Here is a 25,212-nt window from a genome sequence, read left to right on the forward strand (position 1 = left end):
AATCTGAGATTTTAGTACATCCTTCACTGCAAGATTGAAAAGATGAAATATGTTGCTACAAACAAAACTAAAATGGAATGGAAACAAAGTGTCTTGGTGAATGTTGAATTTTTCAGCATTGTCAGTGAAGATACAAAACCTCTGAAATCTGTCACTTGAACTGAAAAGTGTTTGACTCATACAGGTTGTTATCTTAGCAACTAACTACACTTGATTAATGTTAATAGGAGTAATTTGGTGGACGACTCAGTGGGATAAGAGAATCACTTGATTCTCTTTTGAGTCCTGCTCCTAAACTGCCTGGCTTTTAGTACTTTTGTTGCATCTAAAACAGATGGAATCTTTCCATCACATTTGAGCTCTGAGATGAAAAAGCACAGTACTGAGAATCATTGTTACTGAAAGATGCTAAGATATTACAGGAATAGATGAGCTTTTGTGTACCTCTTTAAGCCTCCTCACACCATCTTTTTTCCTCTTGAAGACTTAATGATTTTTTTCTATATATATATCTTAAATAAAACAAGAAAACCCCACTTATTATAATTATGATAATTTAAGTAAAAAAGAACACTGGGTTTTGGAAGAGAAGGGAAATGAGAACTTAAGGGACCAGAGCTCTGAAGTCATATTTCCTTTGCACAGATCCTAAAATATGAGAAAAAGGAAATGTGTACATAACTTATTAACTTTCTCTTGATTATCTTTTGTATAAAAGAATTAAAACGTTAATTTTGTCAATATACAGATTTTGTGGTACTTCAAAAACGATTTTTCGTTCACTTTTCAGCCTTAGAAAGTGTCTGCCTTTGGTCCTTCTTTCATGTCAAGAACACAAAAACCAGCCGTACAAACCCAAAACCTTTCTCAACGTAAATATGGAGAAATCTTACAGGAAATAAAACTACATTCAAAATAAGAACTTGACACTCAAATTAGTTCAAATAATTAAGTTAATCAATTGAGCTAAAACATCTATTTCCCAGAGAAAGTAGCCCCAAGCTTAATAACTGTCTTACAAACCAGAAAATCCCTATTGATTGTCTTGATCAACGGTAGTCCTGAATTAAGAGGAAGTTCCATGTGTAGCTCATACAACATCAAAGGGAAAACTCTCTTTGTGTGACATTTAAGTGTCTCTGTCTTATCCTTGTCCTACATGACAGAATCCTTTTCTCATAAGAGGTACACAAGGGATTAAGACAAAATGTCATTGACTCACTGCAGGTTAATCCTCCTACAAAGGAAGATTTATTTGGGTACAGTTGCCTCTTTAATGTTATTCTTTCCGTCAGTTTGCCTTAAGTTTTATAACAACTCTATGGTAGAGAAGTCTCTGTCTATCTTAAGTGCAGGTTGCTCTGTAAACTTCTCTTACAGCTAACACACCAGGGTGCAGACATCTTTCTGGAACAAGTCCTGTGCTCTGCAAGGACCAAAATACTCTCAATATCGACAAGCTAAAATACTATGGACCTCAAACCCAGACCTTTGAACCACATTTGGTTTAGTAAGTGGAGTGAATCCCATTTCAAACTATCAAATTCACTTTCAAATTTTAAATATTTTACTGAATCATAGCATTTGAGTTGATAAAAATTGGAAGAAGTTTCAAACTACAGAGAGGTAATTTAGAATGCAGTTTTTTGTAAGTCATCAGCAGAGATAATCTGTGTGACAGTTGTGTGAAAAATAACTGATTTCAGATATTTCCCAGTATAAAATGCACTTAAATTCATTTTTTGTCAGTGGCTAGCAGATAAAATTACTATTTTAGACTCTGTGGGAATAAAATACTTAAAAAATTTATTTAGGGTGGAAGAATAGGAGAACCAACTAGTTTTCACAGAAGTAGCTGCACTGAGTGCATGTGTAGAACAAGTATTGTTAGGACAAAAAATTACTTTGTATTCTAATCATGTTCATATTTCCTGTTGTCAGTTGTACAAAAGCAGTGCATCAAACATCCAAATGAGTTGAGATGTGTTTTGCTGATTACTGGAGCAGATGGTACATCTCAATTAGGGAAAAATATTTTCTGTTGGCTTATTATACTTTGAAATTAAATTCAGTTCGAGTGGAAGATCAAACATAACAAAACAAAGGATTTTTTTCTGGTTCTTTTATCATCAGGCTGGGTATTGCACGAAATAGTAATGTATTACTATTAAGTAGAAACATGAATGGCAAACAAAGCTGCTTATTCTATTTAATTCTTTCCCACCGAAACATCAATATGATGATGTAACAAAATAGGTTAATGACGGGAACTTGGCAAGTGAAATTAATTTAGCTTGATTTGCACAGAAGTTACCCGGGATGTGAAGGGATGATGTAAAATACATGAATTGTGCAGGAGAAGCAGCAGGTTGCAGGTGACAGCATCAACCACAGCCTTTCATGAAGGGCAGTTGGTTGTAGAACGAATTATCTGACTGCGAGCTTTACAAGATGTGATTTATCTCACCTCTAGTTTTTAGAAGAGAAGTTGTTGTTGTAGTCAAACTTCTTAGGTCATTTACCAGATGTGCCAGGCATGCTATCACAAAGAGAACAGTAATAAAATACAAAAATATTAACTTCTAATGTTTGCTTATTTTGCAACGGAAATAGTGCAAGGATCACAAAGATGAATAGAGAAGGTATGCTTCCTTCTGTTTCATTTGATCAAAAGCTGCTTCCATGTAGAATATAGTTGCATAAAAAACTTTAGATGTAATAATGCAAAGTGAAGTTATGTTATTGTTATTGTATTGTATTGTTATTGTTGTGTTATTGTAAGCTACAAACTGGTGGAGAAAACAGAATACTAGGAATTCACCTGGCTAAGTCCTGCCAGGAAAGTATTTAGAGGATATAACACTAGCAGCTACAATTGACACTGATTATACAGTAGTGACTTGGATTGCCTTAGAATTATAAGGAAAGGGATTAAATTGTCTTTGATTTCACTGATCCAATTGAAGAAGTAGAAACACAAAAATATTGGGTATTAATGCTGTGATGTTTACTCAGAGAAACATGTACTTTGTGACAATCCTTTCATTTGAAATAGATCCCTAATTAGTAAAATCATAACACTAATGCTTCCATTTTTCTGTTTGGAAAGCTATTTTGTTGTATTCTGAATAAAAAAGCAACGGAGTTGAAGGGATTCTGAAGGAAATGGGTCACATTTATTACTGATGCAATCAACCTCGTTGTCAATGGATAATGAATTATATAAAGAATGAGTTTTGCCTTATATTGAAAGAGAGACTGACCTTCTTTCAAAAAAACCACAAATGGGCAAAAGTGGTTTTCTTAGTCATTTTCTACCTGAATGCTAAGTGTTTATTATGATAATTCATTTATCATTCTAAATATTTAATTGTAAGACAGTCCTTGAGGTTTTATACTTCCTGTTGCTATCAGGTCAAAGTATTTCTGCCAAGTTCATTTGAAACAGGCAGTTTGACTTTTGTCTAAATATTTTCATTGATTTCTGTTTTACAGGGTTTTTTATGTATCAGAGTATCTTCCACTATCTTGCATAGAATAATTATAAACTGTTATTGGTCTCAACTAAGTTTGAGAATGTAAACTCAGCTTCCTACTGACCTAAAATCTTCAGGTCAACCATGAAAATGACAGATAATTCTCTGTCTATTGTCCCTGGCTGTGAAAAATAGTCTAAATATTTCAGATACTTGCAACTTTAATTATATTTTATTTCTTCAAAATAGTTAAATACTCAAATATTGTTGAAACTGGGATCATGGAGTATTTTAGTTCATTCAGCTGAATTTCCTTTAAGGTGCTTGTCAGAACAGCAAACTAACCCATTGTACTTTTAGTAAAAATGCTTAAATTGTATCTGCAAGTGCTTTGCAGTTGTGAGAACTGACTTTGGAGACACTGGCTGTAGTCATGGAAAATGGACTGCATTATTCAGAAGGTTTACTGCAAAATGTGGTTATTTTGATGGTGGTTAAAGACTTTACGCAGTATACAGGTTTTTGCTAACTTCTATGTATTAGCTGGTAGGCAAGAAGCACAAGGTTCACACTGTGTAACCAGCCAGCACTCATTACTGGGAAACCTTGGCATTTCAGGTACAGAAGTCAGTGCTTGAATGAGCTGGTAAAACTAATTTCTTTTTCTGCACTAGAGCTAAACTTTCTGGGTCAAGTTCAAAGAATGTTAGTATATCTAAACGATTGCTTGTTTCTTGGAAAAAGAGTACAACAATTTTTCCTATTTGCATAACTTTTACTATTTATTATCAGGTGGTTCTGGTCACTCAGCTGTTTTCTTTGTTCAGGCTATGAATGCTGACTACAATAAAAGTAAATGAATTTTTGTCTTAGGGTATAAAGTAATTAGAAGGTAAAATGTAGTGAGATTTTGCTTCTGTGAAATGTTTGTATTGACAAACACACAAGTTCTAGAAAAAGAGGTTATGAAAGTCAGTAGTGGTTGGGACAGCAGCCAGAGCTTTTTCTCTCAACCATTTTCTTTCACAATTTAGGGGACAGTATCAATAGATTTCTTTCATTTTCTTCGTAGCTTTTTTAGGGCGATGAGACCTGCTACTTTGTCATTTTGTACTTAAAGGAAACATAAAGGAATGGAAAAATATAAAATGTAAAATTTGAAAGGCAGTATTTATTTGCTCAAACTATATATTTCTATGTATGAATAACAGTTTTCTGCTATGTAAGAAGAATCAGAAAATTTCAGTAGAGACTGTTATCTGTAACCAATTCATGCTTAGATTTATTTTTAATTTTATCAGGTGCCATTTTGCTTTCGCTTATTTTACTTAAAACTTTCCTTATATTTAAAGTACCTTCTTTCATCTTGTTCAACTGGTCCCAGTTTAAATGGTGTTAGCTAAGCCAAAGAACCTGAATGTCTGTCCTTTATGATGTCCTGTATTTTGGCCTTGATGGGTGGTGTTGCTTACACTGTCAATTATTAGTAGATACTGCTGGTGCTTTGCTCTTTGATCCTTTCAGCCTTTCATTCTGCCATGTCTGGTGAATAATGATGATGGGGAGAGCAAGGCCTGCTTTGTTCAAGGATTGCAGGCCACTTGACATGCATTACTTCTTCAGCAGTGCTTTCTGATATTTATGAAGGTAAAGCCTGATTCCAAAGTAGCATAATGTCAAATGAATACAAATCCAGAAGGCACAATGGGGCTTGGAGCAGGCCTTTGTATTGTGATCTCCAAAGCAAAAAATAACAGCGTATAACTTTTAATTGTGTACAATGACACTTTGAATGCTGCAGGATTGGAAGCAAAGAATGGTCTCCCAGCTTTACTCGGCAGCCTACTGAGTTCTTTCAGTGAGCCATGAAGACGAATATTGGTCAATAGACTATGCCAAGAAGCAGGAAAAAAACACCCAGAGTTATGTCTTAATTACTATTGGATTTAGGGTTAAGCATGGTTAGAATTATTTTTCTGGCTCCTGCTTTGCTCTTTAGACTTTTGTCTGAGATAATTCTTGTGTGTTCTCATTTAAAATGGGGGTAGTATTCACTGGTACACTAATAGCCAGTAACAGCGATGAGCTTACTTGTCCTGAGAAGGAGAAATTTGGCCTGTGTCTGTCCTGTAAGTTTGTGAACCCTCACTGTCTGCCAGCTTGCCTTGCTTTTGAGGGTGCAGCAATAGGATGGCCAGCATTCAGCCTTGGGCTGAGCGCTCCCAGAGACAGGGCAAGAAATGGGTCCCTACAGATCTCTTGAAGAAATATAGTAAACATGGCCTTGGTATTCCACTGCTGATTTTCACACTTTCACCACGTACATGTAATCTGGTAAGCAAACCATTCTATTCATTAAAAAAACCAATAATGGCACATTTTCTCCCACATTCAGTTAAAGATTGAATTTAAAATTTTAAATATGTTTATATTATTGTATGCATTTCTCCATCACACATGTGGACATCACTAGATAATATTTATTCAGACTCTGAGGCATTTTCACCTATCATTAAAACAAGTTTAGTCTAAAGTCACCTAATCCAAATTAGCTCTAGCTACTGCCACAAAAATTTGACTTTTGTAATGACATGAGGGCTTTAAACTAGAGCTTATTAATTGTAAAAAATTGATATATAAGTGTGTGCAGAGAGTGCAGGAAGTGCAGAAGGTAAGCTGATATTTAAATGTGTGTTCATATAAAAAGAGCATGAAGTGCAGAAAGTAAAAGAACTGGAGACTGTTCAGATGCTTGCATATGCTTTCTATTTCCTCTCTACTGCATAAATGCTTCCAACTAGCAAGAAAATTAATGTTAGCTAAATGTAAATTAGAATGTGTTTGTGTCCTACTAAAGTAGTGAAATTAGTGAAATCTCTATGAGATAGAAGACTGAAGAGAAAAGAAAGTATATATTTGAGGCAATGGTGTTGTCAGAAAGAGACCTTAAATAATCTTCCATTTAAACCTCTTCATTTTAAGTCTGTATAGAGATTTCTCTTGTAAAGGTATTTCCTAATGTCTTCTTTTGTCATTGTTTCAGGTTTCAACTGCAAATTCATTTTTGTTTTAATGCAAGCAATGTGCTTTTTTCCCCTTTCTCATTGTGGGAACTGACTGAAACTGCAGAGCCTTTTGACCTGAAAGTGTTTAGGAAGAGTCAAGTTAGTTTTCATGGCAGGTGAAGGAACCCGTTACCTTTCTCATTGTTGCTCCTATTCATAACCCTTTTTTAGGTAATTGCAGTGATGCTTTTACTTTCATTATTCCATAGTCCTATACACAATATGAAATTGCTATGTAATACTCTAAGTCTACTGGGAAATAAGGTAAAGATTTGCAAAACAGAATCATACTGAAAAATACTGATGGTCAAGTATCCTGTTTGCAGCATAAAAAAAAAATCATCCCACAGCCAGCCTGCAATGCACCTGGCCTGTAGAGCAAAGATCCTCTCCCTTTCCAGCTGGGACAAACTTACCTCAAATTTTTGTCTATTGGTCTTTTGTGTGGCTATTACTGAGCAATAATAAATGCAAATAGTTTTTGCTGGTGCTTTTTCCCCCTCATACTTTGTCTTGACTCTCACCAGATATTTGAGAAGAAAAAAATATAAAAAAGCAAGGTATCTATTGGTCTCTTTCAAAGACATTAATGAAACTGGTGAAGAAAAATGGTTTTGCAAATTAAACACATTTATATCTGCTGCTTCAAATTGATCTGTCTCAACCTGGGCCCAAATTATGTCAGGAATTAAGCACTTAAATATTGTGATAGAATGTGATTTGAATATGGGTTTGAATGAATATTGGGAGAGAACATACAAAAATACAGAAATCTAGTCCCATGAAATGTCGCCTGCAGTGGTGGATCAGTTCTGAAGGATTTCCCATTAAGCCTGTGTTTGTTTGCTGGATTTTTAGCCCCTGCCAAGACTTGCATATATACTTAATACAGTACTAACAGTTGTTTTGAGTGTTTCTGCAGTGTACACACATGCAACATGCTACAGGTATTTGTATTCCAGTTATGCCAGCAACAGCAGGAAAGCTCAGAAAGACTACAGACTGAAATACTAGCAGGGAATTGCTCTTTATGTCATCCAGTGGAGGGGCCATTGTAATTTAATTATTGCTATAAACTAGGAGGAAGTTGAGTATTTCTTAGGTTTAAAGCAGAATTGAGAAACCAGAATCCTGACAGAGCAGCTGTGGATTTTTTTTTCTTTTTTTCTAGCCAAACACCAATTTTTTTTCTTAAGGAACAAATAATGTTATTTGAAGGAAAAATAGTATACAAGCCACCTGCTTACCTTCCCCCTTGTGCGGGAATCTCAGCATTAAATAATGAAATGTGATTTCAGGGACTGCAGAGAAAAAAATCTAGCATTATATCTGATTTATGGAATCTGTATGTTTAAAGTTTGGCCGACTGACAGAGAGTTAAGAAGATAATGGTTAATAACTTTTTGTGAAGGATAAACATTAAAAATTAAGAGTAATTTATCTTCTTGCAGAAGAAGAGCTTATAACCTGGAATAATGTATTGCTGTTGAGAAAAGAGAAATTTAGGCTGAACATGAAAAATTTCATGACAGGAAGTTTTGTTAGACAGTGGAACTGAATCTCAAGGGGAGACATAGGAACCCACTAGGTTCAGACATTTAAAACAGTGAGAAAAATGTCAGAAAAATGGTAACTCTGTACAGATATTGCACAATTCGTTATGAACCTGATGTGCCTCTTTCATTTCCACCTTTCGTAATTCCATGGTTCATTAGCCAGCAGCGTCTTTCTTCTGCCCTCTGGTACGTCCAGGACAATTTCCAGGCAATTTGTAAAAACACGTTTCTTACAAAATATGTGTAGCTTTTGTTCTGTGGCAGAATACTCACCAGCAACCCTTCTTATGAGGGTCACTTGTCTACCCAGACTTCTGCTGTTTCTGCTTTTTTATTTTAATAGGCTCTGGCAATGATGCAGTTACTTTCAGTTTGTGAACACTGGTTGGAAATATTTTTTTCTTTATCAAAACAGGAGAGTTCAATCCTAATTAAAATAATCCTAAAATGAGTTGTGGCTTTTAGAAGAAAACTGTGTGTGTTCATTCTGCTTTCAAGCATTTTAAGACCTAAGCTGTTTAACAGATGACTTGTTCCATGAGAATGGGAAACAAAAGACCTGTAACCTCTGTTGAAAAATTCAGAAAAAAGGACACAAGCTCTTAGAAAAGCTGTTTTAGGAAAAGTTCTTGAGACCCTTACTCCAGGATGAGTTGCCAGCCAGCAGAATTCATATGCTCAAAACCTGTTCAACTTTACGAGACTCTTGTTCATTCATTTTTTAAGGACAGTTAATTTTCAGCCTTGTCTGAGGTGTCAGGGCTGTCAGCTGTGAGGAGGAGGATTAGCAAGCAAGTCAGAAAAAACCTTCTCCCCAGTGTGTCTCGTGTGCTGTCAGTGGCTTTTCAGCAGGGCTCCCCTCCGTACAGCTGCTGGGTGTGACATCATGGCGTGCTACAAATCCCCACAGACCACTGCTGGGTGATGTGCTGGGAAATTTTTCAGGCCAGCCTTGTTTCAGCATTGCACTTTTAACTATTTTGTTGCTCTAAAGACTAGCAAATGTTAAGAAATATGAAGTATTGATTTAGTAGATGAAGAAACCTCTGATGAATGTATCATTTTTTCAAGGTGCTTTAACAGCGTGATGCTCTCCAAGATATTCCATCAGTGTTTTATGTGAACCTGGGTTACTGGCTAGTAGCAAACTATTGCTTCAGTGGGAAATTGAAGGAAATGTGGAATTGAAAGAACACAGTTCTTTACTAGATGTGGCTTTTTGTTTTGTTTTCTACTCTTCTGGAACATGTATGTTTGATAATATGAGGCTTCCTACCTACATAGAGATCAGCATAAGGGTTAGTCACCTTTTCTTTCAGTCAGCTATTTAATAATGCTTACAGGTTACCCTGAGAATTGTATGAGGACTGAGGTTAACTTTGTGGCTTTTTCGCTGTGCCTGTGGAGGCTGGTTGGTTCATTACATCTAAGTATGCCTTTGTTGATCAGTGTCTGTGACAGCCAACAAATGGGGGAAGTCATAATGTCCGTGTTGAAGAAAATCAATTAAAAACCAACAAGTTCAACAAATTCCTTCATCTCCCCTAATCAATATTGAGATTAAAGTGTCTGATAAAATCCTTTGGGTAGTTTATTGTACCTGAAGCTAACGAAAAACATGTAAGAATATTTTTTTACTTTGAGGGTTTTCTCACAGCTTTTTACTGCTACAGAGTTAGGAGAAACGAGTCACTTACCAGAAATTAAACATTATTGCTGTCAAGCTAAATTACCTTCTATATAAAATGTACATGGTATTGCTCTGACTAACAGAGCATCTCAGGAATTTGAATGCTCTGAGGACTGAATTATATGTAAAGGTTTCTACTTTTTTAGTGAGAAAATTTAGTATAAGTTGCAAATTTTTTTTAGGGCAAATTGATAATTCTGATTGTGTACTATATCTACTACCCCAAGTAAAATGGTAAATAAAAATAGTGTAACATAGTTACTTTGTAATAAGGACATTAAGATGAGAAAATTATTATGTTGCTCAAATAAAACGAGAATTTTTTTTTTTTTTCTCCCTGCACTTACTGTTAATTTGCACCACTGAAATAAGAGTCAATCTGCCTGAGGTTTTGGAAACTGGGAGATAGTTTTAAGGTCTCTTTTAGATTTTGATTGTAATGTTGAAGCTGCAAGCTGTTGTAATGCTGTAATGCAAACACCCTGCCTTTGTTCTTTAACTCCAAGAGGGAGGTGTGGAAGTTGTCCCTGCAGGCAGTGAGCGTGCAGAGTGGGCACACTCCGGGGAAATACAAGAACAAAAAAGAGCAGCTCACAAAACCCAGTAACAGATGACTATTGAGAAAAAGATGCAGATAGTGACTATATAGTTACTCAAAATGCTTCAATGCTTCTAGAAAGTTCTGCTATTGGGGACTGGCATCTTCCTGCTCTTGTTATCCCAAGAAACTCAGCACAGCTTTTAAAAGACTGTCAACTTCTAATTCCCACAGATATCTCTCCAGATAATCTAGGTTGCTCCCTGATTTTTTGGTAAATTTGAGAGTGCAAAGCTTTTTAATTCCTGTGCCAGAGTGTATAAATTATAAATCAATTTAGTGACTGGTGAAAGGCAAACCTTTACATTTAAACCTAACCCAAGATATAGTCACCTTTCCTGTGGTAGAAATTAATAAGTGTTTGACCAAAAATACAGTTCTCATCTTGGCTGTGAGATGTATTTTAACCATGGTATTCATCTGGAAGCATAGGAGTATGACTCTTCCCTGATGTCCCCCTCCCACATTTTTCATGATTCCTGTTTTATGAGAAAGATAAGGCAATCTAGACCTTTGGCCTCATGTTTTACAATACACCTGAGATGTTCATTAACGGTCCAGAAATTATTTGTGTGTCATGTCTTATTGGTTAAATATCACTTCCTTATTTATGCTTCTTCCCAGTGCTTTAGGCATTTATACTAATCAGCAAGGGAAAGCTTAGTGTAAGATTATTTGGACAAATGAGCTTTAAAGTGAGGTTATCCAGAGTTGGCTCTATAGTAGCAATCTGCTCCCTACAACTCTTTTTCTTTTTCGGTGTTATATCTCCAGGCAAGTGGATTCATTTTTTAGAACTTATTTTAAATGAGTGTTTTCTCTCATTCACAAGTGTTTAAAGGACCTTCCAGTGTTGTCAATATTTTCTGTTTCCCTCCTCCCTGTATGGAAGAACATTTCTATTTGGGAAGCTGAGACTGGAGCATGATGGTTTAATGATAAACAGTTTAGCAGTGGTTCTGATACTGCTCAGGCTGAGCTGTCACTGGGAGATGAGACATTAAGTACCATTTGCCCTCTGCAACTTACTGATAAGGGACCAGAGACACACATTTGAAACTGACTTTACACCCTGCTGCAGGTGGTTGTAAGCACTGTTCATAGCCAGTAGTGGTACAGTACTAGTTTTAGTAGAGGACACAAGGAAGAATGCTCCTACTTTGGACTGGACATGATTGCTTCATGTGTCTCTGCTCCATTTAGAAAAACAGAGAATCTGATGAGAGTCCCTAAGCAGCACACTATGGCATCATTAGGACACAGATATGCCAGAGTTTTTTTCAGAATTTTAAAAGAATTGATTGAGAAATCTGTTTCTTCTACTGCTTTTATTAAACATTACTCTCATGCAGTAACACTTTTTGGGGTAATGCAGCTGCAAGTTATGCAGAGGTGTTTATCCACATTTTGAATAGTTAATACTTTGAATACCAGTAGAAGGGTGTTTTTTACTTTGTTTTTAATGAAAACATTTCAGAACTTTCAGTATCAGCTGTACCAAGGAGATGAATTAGCTCCGAAGTGTTATGTCTCTTGTTTTGCCCATCTCTTTCATTTGAGAAAACAAAATAACTTCTAAAACTTGTGAATAGGAAAACTGTTTTCTTTCCTTCAGTGTAGAAAAGCCTGGAGTGTTGCTGTTTCACTTTTTAAAGAAATGGTTATTTCAGCATTTTGTTTCTAATCTTGTTTGTTTACTCAAGTAGTTTCCTCTTTGATTGTTTAACTTTTCATGGTAAATATTTAAGTTATTCATGTATCATCATCATTCTGAACTGTTTCTGTAACACTTGTTTTGATTTAACTTACTCCTTGCTAATGATTTGGCCAATTGGTTTAAAGGTTTAATTGTGTAACATTGAATTTTAAATTAATTTATTTACATTTTAGAAACTAATATTAATGTGATTTCAAATTATTTTGTGGCTCCATCTTTGAGAAAGGATTCCCTGTTCCAGTGTCTTTTAATGTTACCTTCTTTAGTTACAGTTGATTTAAAAAACCCCAAATGCATTTAGTTATATATATAAGCATAGTAGTGTTGAATGAGATTTTAAATTAGTTCAGTCGCTGTTACTGATTTTGCTGCTTCAGTAGGAAGAACAGCTGATTCTGTGCTGTTTTCACAGCATTTTTCTAACCCAATAGAGGATTTGGTTTGAAATTTGTTATTGACATCAACATATGTGCAAAGCATTAGCCAGAGGGGTGGTTAGGATTTCCACTCAAATTGAAGCAGGAGTTTCTGCCTCTGCCTTGTTTCCCTTGGACAGTGCTCAGCCTCATGTTGAGTGACTAAATAATAAATCTATTAAGCTTTCTCTTAAAGTAATTTCACTGGGTAGTTATTTCATTTCTGACTGGTTTTTGACTTGCTTGCTAGTCATTGAGACTGGCTCTGTTTTCCATTCCATCTGTACCAGATATATTTACAAGGTCTCTTCTTAGAGTTTTAGGAAGTTATTAAGCCCTCTGTTAAAACCTTAGTCATCTGAAGTCTTCGAGTCATCATGAACTTCAAGTCTGTGCATAGTACGTATTTGTTCACATTTTTGTTCTCACTGTGGTCTTTTTGTGTCAGGTCACTATTTTTGTGAAAACATTGCATGCTCTCTTTTTACTGATGCAAGGAAAAAATATTGGTAAATTACGTTGTAAGCACACAATATTTGAAAACATGCAATTGAAGAACTTACCCTGTGTTTAGGGCACTGTGAAACAACCTCTCTGGAAGAGCATAAATCTAAAGACCCAGAAGCAGGAGCCATGTCCCTGTCATTTAAGTTACTTCCCAGATTTCTGAGCTGAGCCTGCTCCTGCCCAACTTGCTGAGTTTGTATCAGCTTCTGGCCACAAGCCCTTCACCAGTTTTGCACTTTACAGCAGGTCTTTAAAGCCTCCCAATTGGTTTCTCAACAAACACATTCAGCTTGAACATGGAAAACAATTAATGCTCTCACTAGAAACTGAATTCTTTTGTTCGGTGTTACATGGAGGGTGCACAGAAACTGTAGAGCAATGGAAAAACAAACCTAGAGAGGATTAACATAGTCTCCTCTTGCTGCCCATTGCTGTGGATTTGATTTTGTGGTGATTTTCCCTTTACAGTGTCAACGAGACAAAAATTATCATGAGCTGGAGATGGAAAATCTGTTACCTAACATCTGCAGAAAAGAGCCCACAGGAGGAAGTTTTCTACTGTTTAAAACAAACTCTTTCATTTTTTTGGAAGGATCAGTTTTGGTATATACAGGTTTTGTGCCCTCCTGAATCAAGTTATTGGAATGTTTGTTTGGCAGTATTCTGGAATGTGTGCCTTAAAGGGATCAGGAGAATTAAACTGCAGTCATTCTATCAAAGATATTGCAAACCTTAGAATACATTCAAGAAAGTGATAATTTTTCTTAAAAAGGAACCTTTCTAAACGAAAGATGCTCTTGTAGATGTATGTGTGGGGATATTACACAGCTGGATAAAAAGCCTTTGGTTATTATCGAAGGAGACTTTCAGGTGTTTGCCCAAACCTTGTGTTTTCATGCCTATACTCTGACTGTGACGGTGCAAATGCCTTAACACACAAATGCCATTTTTACACTTCTGATATAATAATTCCACATGCAGCTTGGTTTAGTAGTTGTTTAGAATTTGAAAAGGAAGGGGAAAATGTTGCTTTTCAGGTTGGCATTAGTTTCATGCCTTGGCAGTTTTGTAGGGACTTTGCAGGTAAAAAACAGAGGTGCCATTTTGAAGTCCCAGTTTATTGGCAGTGATGGAATATCAGCTACCCTGTGCTGAACCTTACTGTTTTCCTCTTTTTTTACTGGTTTCTTTTTTCTAGGAGATGAGGAAAGCAGGGGAGGGGAGGTGAAAGCAGGCTGAAAACTGTCATTCAGCACACTTGTACTAAAAAGCCTATTAAACAGTGCCTAACAGCTGTATTGATTCCTGCTACAGCTTCACAGAGTGCCAAAAGGCTTCTACTGCCTGGTGATTTGAGGCTGGCCTTCAGAGGAGCCCAGTACAGAGTGACAAACTGGTGCACGTGCTACCACCGAGGTGGGAGTGACAAGAGCCAGGGCACTGCATGCTGGACCGAGGTGAGTGATGCTGTAGTTCTGCCTGGTTGGCTTCAATGTAAGTTTTTCCAGAAATATGAATCCTGTTATTAATGTTTTGTATTGCTAACAGATAAGAAGGAAAAAAAGAAATCTGAACTTTTCAAGTCGTACATTTTCTCTATGTCAGTGCGGCACTGAATTACACTCTGCTTGAAGTCACGAACACTCAAGCTCCCATATATGTGTATAAAAAGCCTTTCAACGGAAACTTTAGCATACTGACATTCTCACCACATCTGAGACTATCCAAACAGAAATTCAGAAATGAAAGCCCTGGGCCAAATCTTCATTAATACTGAATGACTACCATACAGGCAGTTGGCAGCTCAGATGAGTAAAAATTTGCCAAGTACCACAAAATTTTGTTCAGTAATGTTAACAAAACAACCAAAGGTTACTGTAATCATTTCTTCTACAAAGCACAAGAGTACTGAAATGCCTTAAAGGTCTATATTGGTCCTTCTGTTTCCTCTTCTGCTTACACCAAACACTCTGGTTAGGTGATTCTTCCTATGATTAGACTTTCCCCAGTTGATAGCAGGGCTGGTTTTGTGATTGGATTCCCACATTCTGTGGTAACTCAAACAGGCACCTCTTGAAATGGTCATATTTCTTATTTTTTAACTTGGAAATTGGATATTATTTTCAGCATAAGTCATCCTCATTTCAATATATTTCAGTTTTGTAGGCTCTTTTCCTTAATTTTCTCTAGAATTTATAATATTAATTCTCTTCCTGTTTAAGGTCCATAAACTTCTTAAATTTGTACTTCTATCCCAGTAGAAATTTCCTGATGGAATGTCCTATTGTTGCATTTTTCAGTTGTTTCATTTGTTAAGAATAGAATCTTCTCAAATGTGATATTCTATCTTTTTTCTGAATAAAAATAACAAGAGTTCTTTATTCTTGTAAATTGACATTGCAAAAAATCTGATTTCCTTGGAAGCATTTCAGAAAACTTCAAATTTTGAGTTCATTAACAAGTGAAGTAGAACATTTCTGATGTATAAAAATATGTTCACAAGGAGCCAAAGATTTGTTTGTAAAATTCCCTCCACCTCTCCTCTGACTTTATTGGATAAAATGTCCTTTTTTGTCTGCAAATTTGTGTTCTCTAGAATTTTAGAGAATATGAGTAGAAATTAAGGAATAAATTAATATAGATTTTATTTTTTAACACATAAATTATTTACATTAATATCTGGACTTGGTGATTTTTCAGTAAGACTAGCAAATTTTAATGCTTTCTATTCAGAGACCATCATATTCTAAGATAAATTTGAATTCATTTTTTGCTAAACACAATTTTCTTTAATTTTTTGCTTTGCAGAAGTCTTGACTAATTCCCATGTCCATGTTGTCCAATGACAGTTTCAAGCTGAGCTCATTAAGTCTCAGAAGTCTTCTCAAAAAGTCAGTTGGTGACAGGGTGTTGATTAAATTTGTTAAATGTAGAAGTACATTGAATCAGTTTTGGATTATACAACCTGCAACAGAGCTGAGAGAGCCCATTTTCATTCCATTTCACTTTGTAGGAAAAGATTTTCTCTCTGTCTCCTGTTTCACAGTAAATGTGATTACCGAATCTTCAGGACGGTGTATCAAGTAGTCGAAAAGTGAATGTCCCTCTCTCTATATATACATATATATGTGTAAGAATATATGTTTTCTTGTGCACAGCTGCATTTTTTTTTGATATGGCTTTTTTTATGTCTATGTTTTCCCTGGCTTATAAGTGGAAGAGTGAAAAGATACACTATATGCCATGGAAAATGGATCTCACCTGCTTGTATTAGCAAGTATAAAGCAATTTTTATCACAGCCTTCTAACTAGCTCTTTTATTGCTTCTCAGTATTCTGTTCTGTCTAGTCCTGAGAACGTCCGCCTTCATATGTACTGTCATAGTCTTTGATAATACCAGCTTTTTCATTACCAAGAATGCTCTGACATATTTTTTATTTTGTTACATGGAAAATCTAAATAACCTCCTGAATTGGTTTATGTTGCAAAATGATAGGTGGCATGTAACTGTCACAGGCAAATTCTACAATCCTATAATTTGTGTAGATAAGAGGGCTTAATGCTCCTATTCTGACAAAAAAAGCACAAAGAAGAATGAGTTTAATACTTCATTGTGCTTGTATTTTTCTTTATCACATTTAAAATGTAGTAAAGGCTTCTATTTTTTATTCCTGTGAATGAAATTCTTCATGAATTGCATCAGAGCAAAGGTTACCACCTACCAACTGATGGAAATCACGTTTCTCTTAAGGTATAAAATTTTCAGTGTTCACATTAAAAGCCAAGGATTAAAATTTACACATCTGGTGAAACTTAAGCAAGGAAAAAGCCTGACAAATTGAGTAACTGAAAGTTAGAGAGAGATGGATCCTTATCTGGAAGCGATCACTAATTCCAGTGTAGCAGTTCCTTTAAAACTCCACATCTCTTCTTAAAAATGCACAGCTCTCTCCAAAGTTTGAGGTGTGGAATAGAAGTTTGGGGCAATTATCCTCCATTCTGAACTCTGCTGTTATCTCAAAATACCGAATTTTTTCTTGATTTCCCTTGGTGACTCTGGGATGATGCTCAGTAATACTGACTTCAGTTGCAGTATCCAAGAGAGCCAGTGGGTCACCAGACATCTGTGGTCCCTAATCTGTTTACGTCAAGCTCTACATATTTAGGGTGCATCTGAAAGAAAGACGCTTCTATTAAATTCTTAGAATTTTTGAAAAAACACGGAAAGTGTGACAGTAGCTAAGCATAAATTTTTTATATTGACAGCATTTTTCTTGTTCGGAGCACGGTGCAAGCAGTACAGTGCAAATTACACTCTCAACTCTCTCCGTGTATCTGTAGAAAATATGTCTCTTGGTGCTCTTGTGTGCAGCACACTTTCAGTCCAAAACTGCATAACGTGAAAAAAACATATACTAGCAACCAGAACGAGCCTGCCAAAAAGTGTGTTTTTGCTGGGCCTGGGCCTCCAGAAAGGATATATGTTTTTAATTAGCTGTGTGATGACAAGATTAAGAAGGCAGGCACTTCTTTTTACTTACCATAGTCCCACAGCTGTTTTGGGCAAAAGTATAAAACTGGGGGTTTTTTTGGGGAAAAAAAGAGGGTAATAATCAGAATTGAATTCCTTTAGTTACAGCTAAATGGTACACCAGAATACTCAAGGCACATTATTTGTGGGAATAAATTGATATAGATCCATTAAGTTAACAGAAGTTAAGGTGATTTAAACTTGCTGAGAATGTAACTCTTATGGTGAAGAACACAAGGGGAGGCAAACACAATTTTATGTGATTCATTTCACTGGAGAAGGAATGATACCGCAGGGTCTGCCTTTGACATGTGATGGGGCAAATCTGTGGCTGTTTCCATGCCTGTAAAATGCTCCAAGTTCCATTTATGAGTGGACTAACATTACGGAGTAGTCCTTTTACTGACTTCGGAGAAATCTTGGTTTGCAACAGTTATACATAATACGTAAAGAACGTGGGGATCACTGAAGGAAAAGTGATATGGAGAGACAGTTAATTTCACTTACATATAAATATCAGTACCATATCAGTTGCTTGTTCTTACACGTCAGACTAGAAACTGAATATCCTCTGTCATTAAACTGTGTAACAGGTCTTGCTCTATTTCCCCCTGATAACTTTGGGTGGGTCTTTGAAGCACCCATTCAAATACCTGATTATTTGCTGACTACCCTGAAGTTCAGTTTCTACATCCTAGTGCTCTGCATATACCCTTTTTACTTTCTCTGTGCTAGGAAACTGTTGTAAATTATTTTCTTTGGCTGGGTCAGGAAGTATTTTTCCATTTGGCTACTCTTTATTCCTGCTTTTCATTTGCAGAGTAATTTCATAGTTAGACACTAGGCAGCTGGTCTTCTAATGTGTGGACTGGCTTAGCGAATAATTTTATTATGTCTGCAGTGCACCAGGTTGCATTATAAAGTTTCAGACAAAGCTATCTCCTTCCTTTTTCATTCATAGCTTTTCACTACGCCTATGCAATTAAATGGGGTAGCTGACTCTCTGCACATCTTGATAGAAACAATGAGGAATAGCCTCTTTGGGTTCTGAGGGTGTTGTTTCAAGATTAGTTTAAGCCAATCTAATTGCAGGCAGCTCCTGTTGACCCGCTTTGTCACTGCTTCTCTTCCTCCCCAGTAATATTTTCAGCTGAATCAGCTTCTTGGCACGGTTATGGGTGTGTGCCAGTGGCAGCAAATGGGAAAAGTAGGAGGGAGGAGGAAATGACTGGCATAGTCAGGACCCAGTCACACCAAACCAGGGCCAGAATGGTGCCCTCAACCATTCTGAGTGCAGGCTCGCCGGGTGATCAGTGGAGTTTTGTTGCATTTGTGCAGGCGACCTTCAGCAGCACTTTCATCTCCCATTCTCCAGTAGCACATTATACATTAATGGCAGTGTTTGTTCTACTTGTTCAGATATGGAATCTTGTAAGGTTCTGTAAGATTTGAAAGGTGTGCTAAGGCAAAGGACATTAGTAGAGGTTTTTGTGATTGCCATGTTTATGCTGAAGACAGATTAAGGTGTTTAGTTTGAGATAGAGCAGGTAATTTTTATCAAGTATAGCAAATACATTTGTGATATTAAAGACAAGATAAAATAGTCATTATTGTATTTCATGGAAAACTTTGCTTTGATTTTAGAAAGGCCAGCTCCAGCATCTGCTCTTCTCAGTGGCAGAGCTATTTCAACAAGATAGTCATTTAGATTAAACAAATAAGCTTTAATTCTGTTAAACAGATCTCAAACTCCGAGGCATGAAGATACACCCATCACATGTAAAGAAGCCAATTCCAATCTCCTCAGCATCAAAAAGAAAACATTTTAGGCACATGTTCAGAGAAATCCTGCTCCTAGTCTTAGAGCCAATAGGAAACATTTGTCAATGATATTTTGATTTGTTTTTCGCTTAATGAATGCCTCCTGATGATGCCACTTGAAAGGATCCTTGCTAAATATTTTTGGGCGATGCTGGAGATGAAACTGGAACCTGGCTTTTCTTTCTATCTTTGTCTTCAGTATGACTCCCATAACTGCATACATTTCTGAGCTGTCTATTAGTATAGGATTTGGGCAATATGTATATAATTACTTTTAGAAGAATGACCATTTCTGGCATATGTAATCTCAGTAAAATAAAATCTCTACTAGTAAGAGCCAGAAAACAATTACAGTAGGAGTCTGTTTGCAAAGCTGAGATTCTCCATATCAAAGAGATAAATTGTGACTTAGTGAGGCTGATAATAGAAGAAAACATCTGGCTATAGTGTAAAACAGGAGATTATGAGAAGCCGTTGCCACTTAGAAAAATATTCCCTTTCTGTTCTTTACATGAAAGAGCTGTAAGTAATCAGTATCCATAAAAATGGGTCTTCGTGTAGTTCTTTGTCGAGGTGGTTCACTTGCATTGCTGTTGTACCTGTTAACTGTAGGTCTGTGGATATCCTTTCTGTAGCACCATTAGCAAAGCATGCTTAACCCAATTAATTTAATCTATTTCCATCTGGAAAGTAAGTAGATAGTGTGTAGAGGGAATGAACTTCTATCAAGGCATAATTGAGAAATGCCTAGCCATTTCCTCTGTCTGTAATTCTATCACAAATTTGAAAAGACTGGTTTTGCTTTTTGTACTAAGAGAGACAGAAGTAGTTGTCCCTGCGGGTTTGAGAAGTGCTCTAGGATGTACGGTTGATGCACGTATGTCAGGGCATGTCCTGTTTGTCAGGACCTGTTTCACAGTGCTGTTTGTCTGCTTGTACCTTGGGGAAGGCCAGGTGCCCAGGCTGAGGTTACACAGCCAGCTCCACTTGGTGTAGCTCTGCAGCATTGTTGCAAGAGACAGTCCTACACTCCATGCACAGTCTCTACCACTGCCAGCTGCTCATCCTGTTCCTCCTGTGTTCTGGGTGATCATGGCCTAAGAGTAGAATAAGGAACCTCATCCAGCCTGAGAACCAATCCTTCCTTCTTACTTGGCCAGTTTGTTGTTGAATCTGGCTCCTGATCCAGCCACCTTATGGTGGTGTGGTCATTAGTGTCAGCCCAAGGTAGGAGCTAAGAACTGGGAACAGATGGTAAGGCCACATTCCACATGGCAGCTTATAATGGTGTTTAAGATAACTTTATAATCAATTTCCTAATGATTACTTTTCCTTAAATACTAACCATGTTGAGTACTCTGTCATTTTGCTTCTCTCTCACAAAAGCCTCTCATTAACTTTGTGCATTTAATTAAAAAAAAAGCAATGCAGGTGATTGCTATGAAAGTTCCCAATGAGGGTGGATATATGATCTGTTTCACTGCTGTCATACATTTCCTTCACGGTCTTTCCTTGCACTGGTGAGATTTGATTTCTTCTGATGCTTAAATCAACATATTCAGATGGGTCTATCACTTCCTCCCCCCCAATTTGTTTTGGATTTTTTTTTTAAAATTCCACTGAGGTTGTTTATTTGTTTATTTAGTGGTTATATCTGAAGTTACTGAATTTTTCCTTTATGAGTTCCAGTGCTCCGTTGTGAGTCCCAGAAAGGAAGCAGGGATGGGCTGCTTCTCTTTGGAACATGCTGATAGGTTTTTAATGTGTTTTTCCCTGAGTGCCTTCCCTGTGATTCCATACAGAACTCTCCAGCATTCAACTGAAAAACAATTTCATATTTCCTTGCATTTCTCTGCCAGCACTACGCTGGGCTCTGACTAATGCTAACCAGTGTAATTATCTGTGACTTTCCTCCTAAGCTTTCCATTTCCACTCAGGCCACAGAACGGTGTTCTCCAATCCACAGCAATTATGAGCGCGATATATGAGACAGCTGGAAGAGGGTATTGAGGATAAAAAAATGAGATGGTAAACAACAGCCTCGGCTAAGCCAAATGCATAGCAAGTCTCAACTTACTCTCTTCAAAACTGCCACTAAAATCATTAAGGATTCTGCTTGCATGTCCTATGCTTTGATCTTTATTCTTTAGTTATTAATTCTGTGTTTCAACTTGGCTCAACTCTGCTTAGATATTTGAAACACATAGTTCTGAGTTGTCTTTGCTCTTTTGCACATGACAACCAAGGCCAGCCTGGGTTTTTCCCCAACAGATGGAAACAAATCCACATTTATATAAAGATGCGTGGAGAGCCATGTGAAGGTTTTTGTGTGAATATCTCCTAAAATAACCTCTACGTTTGATAACTGGGGATATAAGATAGAAGAGGTGGTGGATTTCTGCAGAGGCCCCAGGAAAACATGGTTTTGCACTTCTTAAAGAAGGGGGTCAAGAATCTGGATAGTCGAAGTCTCATGATACTGTGTTTGCTGGATGCCAAAGTTATTTGAGAGCATCTCCTGCAGGTCCCCCTCAACTCCAGCCGTTTCCTCCAAGGGATGCACAGATCCCAAAGGATTAATTAATCTCAGATAGTCAGTACTCCTCCTTGCTTCCATTTGTGCTGAATTTCACAATTTTGCTTATCTATTTAATAGAAATATGTAAGAGAAGTTTCTCAATTTCTTTTGTTGGTCTCTGACCTTTGCTCTTGCTGTTACCTTTTCATGAGGAGTCCACACGTGGAAGGCAACACAACTGAGGCAAATAGGCATATTTTCTGAAGAGGTGGTGCATATACTGTATGTGCCAAACAGATGGGGTATAGAATTTGCTGATTTTATAGAAATACTGGAATTATCAGGTATACACATTGAAAGAATAGTAGCAAATCACGGAGAAAACAAGTAATGCCAAGGCTATTGTTTATTGAAATAAATATGATTTGCATTATTATTATTTGTCTATTTCTGTTGCTGTGGGAAGTACAAAAAAGGAAACATGGGAAAAGTTATATATTGAACAGCAAAGTGTGTGGTTTTCTTTTTTTTTAATTTCTCATGCAAAGCTTTACATTTTGATCTTATTTTGGGTTTCTTTTGCCTTTTTTATTGTATTGAAATGGATAGGGTTGCAGTCATTTAATTGCTACTAATCCCTTAATTAAGCAACCTCATACTCAATTTAGCTGCATGTCTTCTTGATCCAGAAGTACAGATATGCCCCTGAAAGATAAGTTCTCTGTAATTTTGGCTGTTGAAGTAAGAGCATAATTTTCAGACTTGTTAGATATGCTTTCTTATTATCTTAACCTTAGAAGAAATAAATAATAAAAAGAGTAAACCTACAAACTCCTTATTGTTAAGAACATCTTTTAAAAAACCCAAATCCTAAAATATACTTTTAGAGTAATTTGTGGAAAGACCTGAAGCTGCTTGAAATACTCCAAATAAATGACAGTGGTGTCACAAAATTAGAAAAAAAACCCTCATCTGTTTTGCAGTACACTTTTGGGTTTTGATTTTGCCATTTAAATTGCAAAAATAAATGGTATCTAGTATCAATGGCATTATTTTATATAATGTTCCAAAACATGAATATATACATGAGAGAAATGATTTTTTTATTTCTGTTATCAAATCCATTTAAAACAATTTAAAAAAATTTAGACTTCTTAGATTTTTATGCAAAATACAGGTTCTGTTTCTTCAATGTTTTTAATTTGAATTTTATTATTCCCCCCAAGTCTGCAAGAAATATCTGCTACAACAGTGTCTGCCAGTTTGGATAACCTTCTAAACTCTGTCGCAGCAGAACCAAGTTTTTGGGAAACATTTAGGGAAATAATGAGTGGTTTCCATGGGCTTAAACTGTGACTCACAGTGATCATCAACTTAAACAGCTCCTTTTTTAGTCTCTTAGTGACATCGGGCCACCTTTGTGATTCAAAGGAGATTTGAGGATGCTTGCAGTGAGGTCAAGTGATGCAGAATACAAAAAATATCGATACTTTAAGCTCTTCACTCCAGTCCCCTATGCACACACAAGTGAGTATTTCACCTTTGATGCTGTAAATGTGCCCCCAGTCTCAGTGGAGAAAGATGCTCCTTGAGAGCTGGTGATGGAGTGAACACAAACGAGCTGTTGAATGAGGCTCTGGAGTTGGAGGGTACCTAATCCCAGTTTTCCAGGAAGCTACTGATTTTGATTGCTTGCAGAAACAGGAAGATTGCACAACGTTTAATCATCTTCTGAAAGGTGTTTTGCAAATGTTAAACCTAGGAACCAAAATTCTGCTGCTTCATTTGTCGTGTAAGGAATTAAGTGTTAGTGAGCTGCAAAAAACATCTCCTGCTGCTCAGAGACAGTATCAGAGTGTAACAGCAATAAAATAGAATTCTGTGTTTAATAGCTTTGGAGAGACAAAGGACCTACTGTGTTACAATCCTAGTTTAGACCTATGTTTAAGTTCCACTTTTTAGCACCCTGTGAGTTAGAATAATGTTGTCAGTTCCACTGAAGCTGAAGGTAGCTTTTGTGGGTTTTACACGGAATTAATAGAGCACAGAAAGTCAGCATATGCAACATTCTGCTCTTCATTTTATTCCGTGAAGAAATAAGAGTTTCTGCAAAGAAATAATAAAAATGAATGTTACGGCACTTTGTTCACTTACCTCAGGTTTTCCTGTGTGAAGAAAAAAAAGCATACTTTTATGTCAAGTATCAATTAGTTAACCCTTACTTTTTCTTGAATCATGTCCACTAATTCCTGCTTTAGACTTCTGATTTTATTTATTTATTTCCAGGTTGAAAAGGTTATCCTGTTGCATTGTAAACAACCGCTGAACCTTCAGAGGAGATTTCTCATCTGGGCTGTTTTGCTGGTGAGTTGCTTGAAGCCTGATGCTATAAAGATAATAGAATTAGGAGACCTAGCAGGCCTCATTATTTTTAATTACTTTTGCTGCTGCTCACACACTACATGTAATTCAGTAAAGCTGGAGTGGAGTGAGGGAGGGACCCAACAACTCTGCCTTTCAAAATGGGCCATCAGAAGCAGCAGTTGTCAAATCTTTCTGTGAATTATGTGTTTTTCAGATGTTTCATTCTAATAATATTTTGAACAAATCTCAGAAATTCAATAAAGCAAAGAAGAAAAGGGAATGCGGGCCTTAAAGAGGTCAAAATCTAAGTACCTTCAGCTTGCTTTTTGGTTCATTTATCAAACCAAATCAATTGCTATTATTAGCCTATTATCATCATCTTTCCAGTGAGCTGGCTACATTTTAATCAATATTTCTAATTAAATTACATCAAATGCAGTTTTAAATTGTAGCAACCTAGCTTCATGTAGACTAAATTTATATGCATATCTTTATCCATTATTTTCATTCTCTTATTATTAATGAGGTGTTTCTTTACAAATAAGCAATAAGGAGCTGTGTTGAAACAGCTATAGATCAGAGTTGATAGTGGACCACCTGCTATGCTGAAATGCTATTTGTCTTTTATTTGTATGGACTATATGCTTTAAATAGCTCTGAAGCTGCCATTGAATTTTCCGGTCACAACCCAGAGGGACTGAGGACCAGTGCTCTGGGCCATGGTTTTCACTGGCTCCTTTTTGGCTTGTGAACTAACCATTCATGGACACGGATACAAATAGTACAAATACCATTTCTTGGTAGTTTCTTTTCATCCTGCCAGTATCTGCTCTGCTCGTTCAGCTACCCAGCTGTGTGTGCCTCAGTGTTCTGACTTCCCTCGATTTGCTATTGCTGCTTCGTGACTGCAGTGCCAAAAGCAAAAGTAGAGTTAGTCTTGCTTTTGTGTCTTG

At 36.6% G+C, this 25,212-nt stretch overlaps 1 protein-coding gene across 1 annotated transcript in view; it reads left to right on the forward strand.

Moving 5' to 3' along the window:
* Positions 1–25,212, forward strand: part of RET (ret proto-oncogene) — a 252,913-nt gene that overhangs the window by 110,692 nt on the left and 117,009 nt on the right. Inside the window, exons 3-5 of the mRNA XM_066191532.1 lie at positions 14,340–14,482; positions 23,290–23,422; positions 24,182–24,259. The gene's annotated coding sequence lies outside the window, so the exon portion shown is untranslated. The remainder of the gene's footprint in view (positions 1–14,339; positions 14,483–23,289; positions 23,423–24,181; positions 24,260–25,212) is intronic.

The sequence above is a fragment of the Chamaea fasciata genome, unplaced genomic scaffold (genome assembly GCF_029207755.1).
Source record: "Chamaea fasciata isolate MVZ Bird 193981 ecotype frontalis unplaced genomic scaffold, bChaFas1.0.hap1 SCAF_9, whole genome shotgun sequence".
NCBI classification, from domain to species: Eukaryota; Metazoa; Chordata; class Aves; order Passeriformes; family Sylviidae; genus Chamaea; species Chamaea fasciata.